Below are 13321 nucleotides of genomic sequence, written 5' to 3' on the forward strand. Positions count from 1 at the left end.
TGGGAATAACAATGCTTATTTTCTTTTCAATGTTGACATATGGGTTATAATATTATAGCTGTCATCAGTAGTACTTGTAATAATAGTACTATTTCTTCCATCTACCTTTGGCCACACTTAATTCAGGATGGAAATAAGTTTAACTGAGATAAATGTCACGTGGACATTTTATTTTATAGTTATACCATTGATGTGGAGTTAACAATCCAACAGTTTTTAAAGTAAGTATTTCAAAGGCTGCTGAAGGGCAGAGGATCTTTTATTTGACCTGTGCTTAATTATATGTTTTCTTTAGAGTGGTGTGTGCTATGTGAATATAACAGCCAGCTTAAAATAAATTAGCATATTTACTTACACATCACAACTGCCACCCTGCATCCTCTAATTTCACAGGAAAACAATCTGTATATATATATATTTTTTGATCTACAATGAAGGCTTGCCAAGAACAGATGAAGTGGTGTGAATTGTTACTATTTGTGCTACTTTTTTTTCTCAAAGTAAAAAGTGTACTTTAACATTCTGCATCTTTTCTTAATTGTTACCAACTAGGGTAGTTTGTTGTAGCAGATTTTAATCTCTCAGCTGCTTGAGTAGCCAGTGGCATGTGTTTTCAGTTTCAGAGTCATTTTAAGGAGGTATGACAAACCACATGGCCTATTGCAATGTTTGACTGGGGGTGGGAGGACACAGACTGGACACATTTTTAGCTACAACTCTCTCTACCTCCACTCACCCCAGCAAACCTAAATGTGCAACATAGTGTAGACAAGTTGGCATTTGTCAACTTGCCAAGTGTCACAAAAGAATCATCAATGTATTGATCACCTTAAAATTGTTTCTTTGCCTCTGGGGTATAAGAATATTGTATCCTTTTTGTATCCTGTAGCAAACATTACCATAAAGGTGACACCATTTATGATTTGCAAAAGCACCCAAGCCATCTCTCCTCTACTGGGAGGAAACCTTTCATATTTAAGAATAGCTTGTGGCTATACGAAAGTATAAAGGAAAAAAACCTGAGATCAGGATTTGGTAGTGTCATTCACAGCAGTTATTGATGATTAATTAAACATTTCTTACAGAAAAGGAGTTGACCCTGAAGGATTGTCTGAATCATGATTTTTGACAACCAGAGGTCATTCTTCATAGGTAACATAGTTTCAGACTGTATGCCACTGAAAATATATTGAATATTAATTAATTTAATTAATATTAGAAAAAAGAAGTGGGCCTTTAGCAACATGTTAGAGAAAATTGAATTTAAACTGGTTCAATAAAATGTGCAATATTACAAATATTTTACATTAATATAAATTAACTGGAGTATTGTTTAGAAATACTGAATCTCAGTACCAATCATTAGAAAAATTAGCTCTTGTGGGATGACAACACGTGGGTACATTTATACCTTCAGGTTGAAGAAATAATTTATATCTTTGACTCAATTTACATAGTAACTATGACTTAAATCAGAAAATGGTGTTCTGGTGACTTCAAATATATAAATGTCAAAATAGGAAACATTGGGAAATGACTATTGCACATCTGTCTCATCTATCCCAAGTTTCTGCAGCTCTCCTGCACCTGGAAGAAAGAAAATAGTTTTGGATTTAGATTCCTCATGCAACTTGAGAAAAAATTAAAATCTCAAACCCTTTGAGAAAGTTTAATAACAGTTTTCAGTAGCATTGGAAAAGCCATTTGTTCATTTATCCCAGATGCAGGAATCCAACCTATTTTTTTTCCTTTCAATTTTCTCATATTTCTATATTGTCTTGTGTAGGTCAAGGTCAAAATAAAGGGCACAGTAATCCTCTGTATCTGTTGCAACTCTGCAAATTGAAGGCACTTGGAAATATATTGTTCCTGAGTGTTATAAAAGACCCGTGTCCCGGGAACCCACGCTCATACCCACAGAGGGAAAAAGGTGAGTATGTGAGTCCTTGGTGCAAAATGAGTAGACACAATGACCTCCATTCCTGCAGTTTAATATCTCTCTTTCTCTTCTAGGTTGAATCAAGGGGGGATTACAAAAATTCATTTCATCTTTTGGCAAGGTCTTCAGGGCTGTTAGTAAACAGGAAGCACCAGCTTCTTTCAGAGCCAATGTTGTTAAATTGGTTTTGTCTAATACATTCTGTCAGGGACAAGTTCTTCTGTGATACAATTCAGGACACGATCCCTCTATTTAAACTGCTTTATAATGACAGACACAGGTCCACAGGTTGCTCTTCCCCATAAGGCAGCACACACATATGGCCACAATTCTTTAAACCCTTGGAACAGTGTTGGTGGCTTTTCATATGACCTTGCAATAGGGTCCTTTTGTGATGGTAGTTTATGTGGTTCTTTGTTTGGTAGTCAGTTCATGCCTTGCTATTAAAGCAGCAATTTAATTACATTTTCCTCTTCTCTGATATGGATAAGATGTATAGATTTGGCCCAGGTGAATGACCATAGAAACTTCATTTTCCATTTCCAGTCCACCCCTTCTTTCACTTTTCTGTCTTTTATTGGCTTTAACAGATTCAATTTCTACCTATCATGTCCTATTCATTCGACTGGAATTTCTGCTCCTTACATGGTCCTATTATTAATTTAGGATGACTGCCCCAATGAGGGCAGTGAGAGAGAGGAAATGAGGCAGCTATGGCACACAGACCTGCGTCACATTTGCTGTATACATACTATCTGTGTAGCAGGTAATGAACTTGATCACCAGATGTCTCCATTCTCCTTCACAGAAATCTGAGAATGACAATGCCTTTCTCAACCTAACCTCTGACGGAGTTACAGACTGGGAAACCTTAAGGCACTCAGTGTTTGACTTGGTGATTACACAGTATCAATCTCCACTTTCTTCCCTTTTCTCCTTTTATGGTGCCACTGCCACCTTCCACTCCAGGACTGGATTCAAGAAACAAGGCCATATTTCCTGCTTCAGCTCAGGTATGCTGCCATCCTCTGATTACTTATGGGTTATGAAAGAATGAACAAGGATCGTCGTAGAAAATGCCCCTTTATTGAGGACCAGCTCTGCATATTTATAGAGCCACGGGTGGTCTGACAGTTATGACAGTTTAATGGTTGAATGATTTGACAGTTGGCATGAGGTGCTTTCTGATTGGTGGGTAAGGGTCATGTGAGCCAGCAGGGCTAGTCTGATTGGTGGGTAAGGGTCATGTGAGCCAGCAGGGCTAGTCTGATTCGTGGATAAGGATCATGTGAGCCAGCAGGGCTCACCATGAACAGCTCTTCTCAGGGGATGGGAAAGTTAGACTTTGGACTGGGGCGACTCCCAACAGGTTACTCTTTATCCCTTTGTGGTAGTCCATTTTCTCAGGGGGTCTTCAGGGAGAAACGAGAGGAAAGAAGAGGGACTAATCACTCCTTCTTAGTTTTACTGCCGTGCAAAGTGAATACTGAAAGTCATTATAGATTGCCATTTGTTTCAATTACTCCACAAACAACACCTCCTACCATCAATGATACTAGTACAATTATCTACACCACCACTACTATTTTTACAACATTATGAAGAATTACTTTATGCCAGAGACTGTTGCCAGCAATTCACAGAGAAGCAAAGCTTAACTGAGAATCAAACTCTCCCAGTGAGGCAGCATGTTGAAAAGCTTTACCTGTGGTGGATCTCATTATGACTTGATAACTGGACAAGCTTGGAACATCCCTGGGCCTGGCATGTGATTGAGGGGAACCCAAGATAGAACCCTGAATATTGTGAGTATTGTAGTTAAAAAAAAAAAAAACAGTGTGCAGATTTGCAAGCAGCAGACTTACTGGCAACCTTTTGAAATATGACATTTGAGAACTGCTTGTGTCCTTTATGTGTATTTATATTTTGGGGATGAAAAATATGTTTTCATTTTTGACTTGCATAATTTGATACTGTAAAAGAGAAGTGTATATTGAAATATTTAAGCTTTGCAACTGGAGGTTTTTAGCAAACTGATTCATGGGGAGAGTTGGACCTGTGGTTCAGCTTTGCTTGTATACACTTTTGTTACTGACTTGAATGTTCATTGATGTTGGTCTTATCTCTCCTGCTAGTCTGAGGACTATATAGTAGCAGGGATGGTGCCTTTTTAGTGTCAGCCATATAAATTAGTATTATGGTTACAGTTTCATTGGTTATTGATACTTTAGATCAGTGTTCTCCAAATTCACCATGCATCAGAATCATCCAATGAACATATTCAGATAAATTCCTGGGTCCTAATCCTAGAAATCAAACCATGTTAGGTCTAGAATACAGTCTAGTATTCTACATTTTAAGCACCTCTCCCCACATCTGGGCAATATTAATGCTGTTGATCTTTGAACTATACTTTGAAAAACATTCTTTTTGCATGCTATTGCAGTCTACAATTTTCATATGTACTTTGTTCTGGAAGATTCTAATTTCAGTTATACTCTAATGTTTCTATTGTTTGGTAGGAGAGATTAACCAGATTTTATTTCATACCTACCGTCTAAGCACTCCAAACTTTGTAAGACCTTCTGACAGACCTTTTGTGTCTCTTACTCTTAGAGCCCTGAACAAACAAAAGCTGAGATGCCTGTAGCCTTGGGAACTCTGAAAAGGCTCCTTCTACATCCTTGAGAGTAGGAGGGGAGATACGCATGTCTAGAATACTGAATCATGAAAGTGGCTATTTGTGCTTTGCACAGGGCATGAAGGAATCAAATTTATAATTTTGCTCTCACCCACCCCTACAATTTCATTCTGGCTTACAAGATTAGTCATGCACATTGTTGAAGGGAAAAGAGAAGTTTAAATTGAAGCTATGTACAATCTGGAAAATTTTCAGATCTGGTTTGAAATTCAATCATACCCTTCCATGGTCACACCATCATTCTGGGCCTGGCTCTAGCAGATTGCTGAATATACTAAGCATTTGTAGAACAAGGGTAGGTCAGGGTTAAGGGAGGATGGATATGGGAGCCAGAGCTTTGTGGATATTCTTTATCATCTCTGACTCTGGAGAACAAAAGAAAGTCATCTACAATAAAAATGTGAATGAGAAGCTCAGCATTTTTTTGTGAAGATTGCATACAGACAGGTGTAGAAGAACTTAGCATAAACTCTAGAATGCCGTAATGCTAAATTAATATGGGTTTTATTATTTTTCTTAGTGCTTCCTGCCTATTTAGTGGGAAGAGCTTAAAGACTAGAGACAGAAAATGTATATTAAGTATTAGGTTTTCAGAAATTGTCCTGTAGTTGATCTGCTAGCACACACTTGAATTTGATTTATTCTGCTTTTTAAACATCAATGAGAATTCCAAAGAATGACCAAGAATTTCAAAGTAGTAGAGATTCACTTTGGATGTTAAAGATAACAGGCATGGTATGCATAGTAAATTATTAAATAAAGTCTTTAGTATTTGACAATGGGTCACAGTAGCTTCTAGAATTCCATATTAAGGTGCAAATTACACATGACTGAATAACTCCAGGTCTGGCATAGTTCAGCAAATGGAAAAGAATGGAAATGGAGATTGGATTTCTAAATGGAGGTTAGAATTCCAGTTCTACCTCTTCTTTTCCTTCTATTTTTTTAACTTGTTCTAATTAATTAGTTCTATATGACTATAGAATGCATTTTGATATATATGTATATATGGAATATAATTTTGTCATTCTTCTGGCTGTACATGATATAGAGTTCACAGGTTGTGTAACCATGTATGCACATAGAGTAATAATGTCCCATTCTATTATCATTCTGACCCCAATATCTTCTCCTCTCCCTTTACTCCCTTCTGTCTAATCCAAAGTACCTCTATTACCCCCCTTATTGTGAATTAACCTGTTCATATCAGAGAAAACATTCAAACTTTTTGGTTTTTTAGGATTGGCTTATTTCACTTAGCATAATATTCTCCAGTTCCATCCATGTACCAGCAAATACCATAATTTCACTCTTCTTTAAGGCTGAGTAATATTCCATTGTGCATATTTACCACAGTTTGTTTTATTCACCCGTCTGTTGAAGAGCACCTAGGTTGGTTCCATAGTTTAGTCATAGTGAATTGAACTGCTATAAACATTGATGTGGCTGTCTCACTGTAGTATGCTGATTTTTAATACTTTGGGTATAGACCAAGGTGTGAGGTAACTGAGTTAAAGGGTGGTTCCATTCTAAATTTTCTGAGGAGTCTCCATAGTGCTTTTCATAGTGATTGTACCAATTTGCAGTACCACCAGTAATGTAGGAGTTATCTTTTACCCCCACATTTTTGCCAACATTTATTGTTGCTTGTATTACCATTCTGTTTGGGGTGAGATGGAATTTAAATGTAGTTTTCATTTGCATTTCTCTTATTACTGGAGATGTGGAACATTTTTCATATATTTGTTGATCAATTGTATTTCTTACACTGTGAAGTGCTGTGCAGTTCTTTAGTCTATTTATTGATTGGGTTATTTGTTTTTGGGGTTGTTAAGTGTATATATATATATATATATATATATATATATATATATATATATATCCTGGAGATTATGCTCTATCTGAGGTGCATTGTAGGCTCTCTCCACATTATTCATTGTTTACTTTGCTGTGAAGAAGCTTTTCAGCTTGATTTCATCCCATTTACTGGTTCTTGATTTTGTTCTTGTACTTTAGGAGCCTTGTTAAGGAAATCAGTTCCTAAATCCATATGGTGGAGATTTGGGCTTAATTTTCTTCTATTAGGCACAGAGTCTCTGTTCTAGTACTTAAGTCCTTGATCCACTTTTGAGTTGATTTCTGTGCAGGGTGAGATGGGTTTAATTTCATTTTGTTACATATGGATTTACAACTTACTCAGCACCATTTGTCAAAAAGGTTATCTTTCTCCCAGTGTTTGATTTGGGCACCTTTTTCTAGTTTGAGATAACTGTATTTATGTAGGTTTGTCTCTGTGTCTTATATTCTGTACCATTGGTGTTCATGTCTGTTTTTGAGTCATTTTGAAAATGTTAATTCTGCCTATCCATCAGCATGGGAGGTTTTTCCATTTTCTAAGATCTTCTTCAGTTTTTTCCTTTAGTTTCTGTAGTTTTCATTGTAGAGGTCTTTCATCTGTCTTATTAGATTGATTCCCAGATGTTTCTTTTTTGAAGCAACTGGGAATGGAGTAGTTTTCTTAATGTCTCTTTCAGTGGACTCATTATGGGTGTTAATTTTACATCCTGCTACTTTGCTGGATACATTTATTAGCTGTAGGCGTTTTCTGGTGGAACATTTTGGGTCTTCTAAATATACAATCATGTCATCAGCAAATAGTGAAGCTTAATTTCATCTATTCTTATTTGTATGCCTTTAATGTCTTTCTCCTATCTAATTGCTCAGGCTAGAATTTCAAGGGCAATGTTGAATAAAAGTGGTGAAAGAGGGCATCCTTGTCTTGTTCCAGTTCTTAGAAGGAATGCTTTTAATTTTTTTTTCCACTTAGAATGATGTTGGCCTTGAGTTTAGCATAGATGGTTTTTACAATGTTGAGTTATGTTCCTAGCATTTCTATCCCTAGTTTGTCTACTGCTTTGAACATGAAGAGGTGCTGTATTTTGGTTAATGCTTTTTCAGTATCTATTGAGATGATCATATGATTCTTGTCTTTAAGTCTATTGATGTGACAAATTACATTTATTGATTTCCTTATGTAGAACCAACCTTGCATCCCTGGGGTAAATCCCACTTGATCATGGTGGGGTTTTAATATGTTTTTGTATGCAATTTGCCAATATATTATTAAGAATTTTTGCATCATCAGGGATATTAGTCTGAAGTTTTTGTTCCTCAATGTGTGTTTGTCTAGTTTAGGTATCAGGGTGATACTATCTTCCTAGAATGAGTTTGGAAGGATTCCCTTCTTTTCTATTTCATGGAATAATTTGGGGAGTATTTGTAGTATTTCTTCTTTAAAAATCTTGTAGAACTCGGCTAAAAATCCATCTGGTCTTGGACTTATCTCGATTTGTAAGCTTTTGATGGCATCTTCTTATTTCATTGCTTAAAATTGATCTTTTTAAATTGTGTATGTCCTCCTGATTCAGTCATGTGTCTGTAGAAATTTGTCAATGTCTTCAGGATTTTCTGTTTTATTAGTTTATGATTATATTCTGTATATTAGTAATGTCCTTCATGATATTTCCTTTTTCATCATGAATTTGGTAACTTGAATTTTATCCTCTTTCTCTTCATTAGCATAGCTAAGGGTTTGTCAATTTTATATATTTTTTTCAAGAACCAACTTTTTTGTTTTTTTCAAATTTTTGAATTGTTTCTTTTTAAAAATTTCATCTCTGATTTTTAATTATTTCCTGTCTTCTACTGCTTTTGGTATTGATTTGTTCTTTTTCTAGGTCTTTGTGATGTAATAATGTTAGGTCATTTATTTGTGGACTTTTTGTTCTTTTAATGAATGAGCTCAAGGCAATGAACTTTCCTCTTGACTTCATAGTGTTGCATAGACTTTGATATGTTTTATCACTATTCGCATTTACCTCTAAGCATTTTATAATTTCATCCCTGATTTCTTTCGCTATCCATTCATCATTCAATAGTGTATTATTTAGTCTCTAGGTGTTAATGTAGCTTCTATTTATTCTATCATCGATTTCTAATTTAATTCTATTATGATCTAATAGAATGCAGGTATTATATTATTTTCTTGTATTCGCTAAGAGTTGCTTTGTGGCATAAGATATGGTCTATTTTAAAGAAGGATCCATGTGTTGATGAAAAGAAAATATGCTCAGTCATTGATGGATGAAATATTTTATATATGTCCATTAACTCTAAGTTGTTGATTGTATTACTTAGTTCTATATTTTTTCTCTTTATTTTTTATTTGCAATATCTATCCAGGGGTCAAAAAGGTGTGTTAAAGTCACCCAGCATTATTGTGCTGTGGTCTATTTGATTCTTGAAATTGAGAAGGGTTTGTTTGATATATGTAGTGTTCCATTGCATGGAACATAAATATTTATGATTGTTATGTCTTGTTGATGTATAATTCCCTTAAGCAGTCTGAAATGTCCTTCTTTATCCCTTTTGAATGACTTTGGTTTGAAGTCCACTTTATCTGATATGAAGATAAAAAATCCCTGCTCGTTTACATGATCCATGTAAGTGATATTTTTCCCCCCCCATCCTTTCACCTTTAGTCTATGAATGTCGCTTCTGAAGTGAGTCTCTTGCAGACAGCATATTTTTCGGTCTTGTTTTTTAATCTAACCTGCCAGTCCACGTCTTTTGATTGATGAGTTTAGGCCATTAACTTTCGAGTTTATTATTGAGATATGATTTGTATACCTGGTCATTTTGGGTTATTTCTAGTTTCTAATTTGAATTAGTTTCTCTTTTGATTGATTATTCTTTTAGTGTATTTTCTGCCTTCACTGGTATTCACTTTTTAACTTTCATTTCATCTTCATAGAATATTGTGTTGAGAATATTCTGTAGTGCAGGCTTTCTAGTTGTGAATTCTTTTAACTTTTGTTTATCATGGAAGGTTTTTATTTCATTGTCAACTCTGAAGCTTAATTTGCAGGGTATAGTATTCTTGGGTGGCATCCATTTTCTTTCAGAGCTTGGTATATATTATTCCTGGACCTCCTACCTTTGGAGTTTTGTTTGAGAAATCAGCTGAGATCCAAATTAGTTTTGCCCTTATGTAATCTGATATTTTCTCTTGCAGGCTTTAAAATTCTATACTTATTCTGTATGCTACGCATTTTCATTAGAATGTGCCTTGATGTGAGTCTGTTGTAATTTTGTATATTTGGAGCCATGTAAGCCTCTTGTATTTGATTTTCCATTCCATTCTTTAGGTTTGGGAAATTTCTTGATATTATTTCATTAAAAAATTGTGCATTTCTTTGATTTCTATTTACATGTCTTTATCTTTCCTATTAAATCTTAAATTTGGTCTTTTCATGTTATCCCATAGTTATTGAAAGTTCTGTTCATGGTTTTTTAACATCTTCTCTCTGTGGTCAATTCTATTTTCAAGATTATATATTTTTCTTCATTGCCTGAGGTTGTGTCTTCTAAGTGGGCTAGTCTATGGGTGAGACTTTCTATTGAATTTTTAATTTGGTTTATTGTTTCCTTCATTTTGAGGATTTTTGCTTCATTTATTTTTCATATTCTCTACCTGTTTATTGAAGTGATATTTCACTTTTTGTATTTTCTCTGATTTTATTTCTTATACTGTCCTTTACTTCACACATCAGTTTAACTACTCACTTTCTTAACTCTTTCCTGATATTTCTTCCACTTTGGTGTCAATTGATTCTGTTATGGGAGTATTTTTGTCTGCTTGGAGTGTTAAGTTCTCTTATTTTTCATGTTGTCTGTATGTCTACCAACCTAACAGTATGGATATGAGGAGATAGTTTCTATCCTGTGGACTTTATAGTGTCCCTGAAGGTTTCCAGTACCTCACTATTTCAGGAGAGACAAATAATAACAACCAATGTAAGCAATATATAACATTAAACCAAATGATTCCTACTATGATATATACAGTATTAATTATCACAATAAACAGAAATGAGATGATCAGTTATTACCTATAATAAAAAAGCAAGTTTGCAAAAGGGTTTACAGTTTCAAGTGGTGGATAGGTGTCAGGTGCTGCCATGGATGCAGACGCCTTCAAGTCCTAATGCCCCAGGGCTCTGACCAATTACTAAATTTCATAGTGACTTGGGTGTTGTCCCAGCTGAGATGGCAAGGCATGGATCCAGGTGTAGGCATCACCCAGGGGGTTGAGCTACATTCACCTGTTCCTTTGTACTCCTACCCCTTTGCCCTTTTTGGGATAGAATGTTCCAAGGAACCTCCTCTTGTGTGTTCCTTATAAAAGAATAAAGAATTCCAGTGGGTCTCTCTCTTTCCAAGGACACTTAAAGTTTCAGAGCCATCTCCAGATTATTATGTTGTTTTCTTGAGTTACTGGGAATAGTTATATTTTGTGAACCCAGCATTAGGTTGCCAGCTAAGATAGATAGCGATAGACAGGGAGAGAACAGAAGTGATATAGAATGTGATGATTAGGAGGAAGGAGGAGAGAAAACAGAAATAATAGATTAAAGTAAGAATAAAAGAGAGAACAACAGATATTGGCTGTTAGCAAAAGAAAAGAGAATCAAGGAAAACAGGTAGGAGAAAAAATAGAGAGAGAGTAAAAATTTAAAAAAATAAAAAAATAAAAGATTACAAAACTAAACTATAATATATTAATAAAGCATCCTAGACCAAAAAAAATCTAATCCATGAAAAATAACTGACTTCAAAAATTCTAAAATGAGGAAAAAAATATGAAAATTTATAAATTTTCATGTACCATCAGGATCACAATTAAACACAGAAAAAGAATAAAAATAAAAGAAAATCTTGAGGAAAAGTTAAAGAATCCTTCTGTTGGAGTTCATAATATTTTCAGCTTCTCTTCTCAGAAGTTCTATGTGGAGTCACCTGGAGCATGATGTTGCACGCTCTGAATTGCTGGAGTTAGAGAGAGAGAATTCCCTAGGTGTAATTCCTGGAGGCAGAGTTTAGGCTAAGATGGCTTCATGCTCCTCACTGAATGCCAAGTGGTCTGGAGAGTTTAAATCAGTGCACCTCCACTACCCAGTACTTACTGGTTCATTCTGGGATACTTTACCCAGTATCTCCCCTTGGGTTCCACTCCTGTGGTGTGGCAGCCAATTCTTAGTCACCTATGTCACCAGTAGACCCCACATTTCCTGGTCCTGTGTTCAACCTCCAAACAATCTCCCACCCCTGACCTTCTGAGTTTCTGGCCAGATGCATCTCTCCCAGCAGCTCCCACAAAGCAGACGGATTGGAGGGGGATGGGGAGAGCTGGCTTGGTTTCCATGACCAGTTGTCTCCTGTGTAAACCTCTCTCTGTGTTTGATTTTCTCCTGGTCACTTAAGTACACTCTGTGTCATGCAGTGTGTGTTTACTGGGCCTATATTTCAGGCCAAACTCGGGTCTGCCAGGAATCAGCTTCCTTGGCTGACAGGCCCCAGGCAGCAGCTACAAAATGGTTCCTTCCTTTGTCCTCCACATACCACCTGGAGAGATGGCAGATCAACCCAACCCCCCCCCTGCCCCCCTTCCCCACACATAGATATCATGCAGAGCATCTTTCAGGTTTTTTTGGGCGATGTCCTTGGTCTCTAAGTGCTCTATACTGAAACATGCCTCAGACTCCCCAAACTGTGGGTTCCTTTAATTCCCTTATCCCTCTACTTTGCTCAAGGAGGGACCACTCTGGCTGGTGCTTCAGGCCTGGCTACTGTGCCACTGGGGATTTTTTCCTCCTCCTGTGTCCCTGGTCTGCTTTGAATGTCCAGTTGAAATTCCAGTAAAGCGTCCCCACACACACACTTTTTGTTTGTTTGTTTGTTTGTTTACCCACCTTGTGGAGAAGCTGCCTATCTGCTTTCTTGGTTTTATGCCATGGATCAGCCAGAAATGTGACCTCCTCTATTCTGCCATCTTGGATCTGATCCAGTTCAACATCTTAACGAGTCTAATGATCTTGAGTAAGTCACTAAACCTCCCCCAAACACATACTAGGAGAACTTTCTAAAGTGGCTTTTAGTTCAGAAATACGTTGCTTTATTTAAAATTATCAAGGCAATTCTTTAGATGCTAAAGGTTTACATGCAGAGATGTACTTCAAAGACAAAAGTCTGGTGGACAAAACAGCTTTGCTGTTAGGGTGATAATCTTTACGACTATAAGCAGCCACCTTGAAAACAGAATTTTGCTGAAAAGCTCCCCTTCGGAACTGACTCCTGGGTTGTTCTTCTCAGAGAAAGACATGAGGAGGAGGGTGGCTCATTAGTCTTCTAAGAAGTTCAGATCCCCACTATCTTTGCACCATGAAACTGTGCCTATATCTTGCTGCTTACTACCAGACCTCACTGTTGACACAGTGCCCACCATGTGGTAAAAACTCAATAAGTATTTGTAGACTGAATGAGGAAGTGAATGAATGGCAAACAACACAGGTAATTCAGCCCAAGGAAGGTTATCCCAGTGAGCCTATACAGATCAAATTGTGAAAATTTCTACTTTGTCTGATGCTTTCTAGACACAGCCCCAATTTCTGCCAGGGCCTGAAGGATAATTACAATAATCATTCATGTCTCCATGTGGAAATAGTTACAACATTCATATTTTCTTAAGGTGTATTATCACACATACTTCATTTTGGAAAGGTTGATATTGAAATTTAGCAGCTACACTACAAGGCTAATGTGGCTAATGGGAAATATAGGGA

The sequence above is a fragment of the Spermophilus citellus genome, assembly GCF_964194105.1.
Source record: "Spermophilus citellus genome assembly, chromosome: 4".
Classification (NCBI taxonomy): domain Eukaryota; kingdom Metazoa; phylum Chordata; class Mammalia; order Rodentia; family Sciuridae; genus Spermophilus; species Spermophilus citellus.